Here is a 1521-nt window from a genome sequence, read left to right on the forward strand (position 1 = left end):
GTACAGGGTTAAACAGTGATCACTAATTGTAGAGGTTAGGGTGGTTGAAAGATAACAAGTTACTATTCAACAGAAGGTACTGGCCCAGGGTTAAAACAGTGATCACTAATTGTAGAGGTTAGGGTGGTTGAAAGGTAACAAGTTACTATTAACAAAAGGTACTGGTACAGGGTTAAAACAGTGATCACTAATTGTAGAGGTTAGGGTGGTTGAAAGGTAACAAGTTACTATTCAACAGAAGGCACTGGCCCAGGATTAAAACAGTGTTCACTAATTGTAGAGATTAGGGTGGTTGAAAGATAACAAGTTACTATTCAACAGAAGGCACTGGCCCAGGGTTAAAGCAGTGTTCACTAATTGTAGAGGTTAGGGTGGTTGAAAGGTAACAAGTTACTATTCAACAGAAGGCACTGGCCCAGGATTAAAGCAGTGTTCACTTATTGTAGAGATTAAGGTGGTTGAAAGGTAACAAGTTACTATTCAACAGAAGGTACTGGTACAGGGTTAAAACAGTGATCACTAATTGTAGAGATTAGAGTGGTTGAAAGATAACAAGTTACTATTCAACAGAAGGCACTGGCCCAGGGTTAAAACAGTGTTCACTAATTGTAGAGATTAGAGTGGTTGAAAGATAACAAGTTTCTATTCAACAGAAGGCACTGGCCCAGGGTTAAAGCTGTGTTCACTAATTGTAGAGATTAGAGTGGTTGAAAGATAACAAGTTACTATTCAACAGAAGGCACTGGCCCAGGATTAAAACAGTGTTCACTAATTGTAGAGATTAGGTTGGTTGAAAGATAACAAGTTACTATTCAACAGAAGGCACTGGCCCAGGGTTAAAACAGTGATCACTAATTGTAGAGGTTAGGGTGGTTGAAAGATAACAAGTTACTATTCAACAGAAGGCACTGGCCCAGGGTTAAAGCTGTGTTCACTAATTGTAGAGATTAGGTTGGTTGAAAGATAACAAGTTACTATTCAACAGAAGGCACTGGCCCAGGGTTAAAGCTGTGTTCACTAATTGTAGAGATTAGAGTGGTTGAAAGATAACAAGTTACTATTCAACAGAAGGTACTAGTACAGGGTTAAACAGTGTTCACTAATTGTAGAGATTAGAGTGGTTGAAAGGTAACAAGTTACTATTCAACAGAAGGTACTGGTCCAGGGTTAAAACAGTGTTCACTAATTGTAGAGGTTAGGGTGGTTGAAAGATAACAAGTTACTATTCAACAGAAGACACTGGCCCAGGGTTTAACAATGTTCATTGAAAACAAGGATTTTTTTTTTTATAAAATATCTAATCATCTGTCCTGTAGTAAACCTAGTAGATTAGTCGTTATTAAGGTGTTTTTTAAGTAGATTATCATGTAGTCTGGTAAGTGAAGGACTGGTAGTTGTTGATTAATAGTGTTACTCTATAATGTTGAGCTAATTTGATGATATTTCACTGGTATTCATTAGCTGAACCTTGTATTAGTAGAGTTTTTCATGGAGATTATCATGTAGTCTGGTAAGTAAGAA

This window comes from Lottia gigantea, assembly GCF_000327385.1.
Source record: "Lottia gigantea unplaced genomic scaffold LOTGIsca_527, whole genome shotgun sequence".
Classification (NCBI taxonomy): domain Eukaryota; kingdom Metazoa; phylum Mollusca; class Gastropoda; family Lottiidae; genus Lottia; species Lottia gigantea.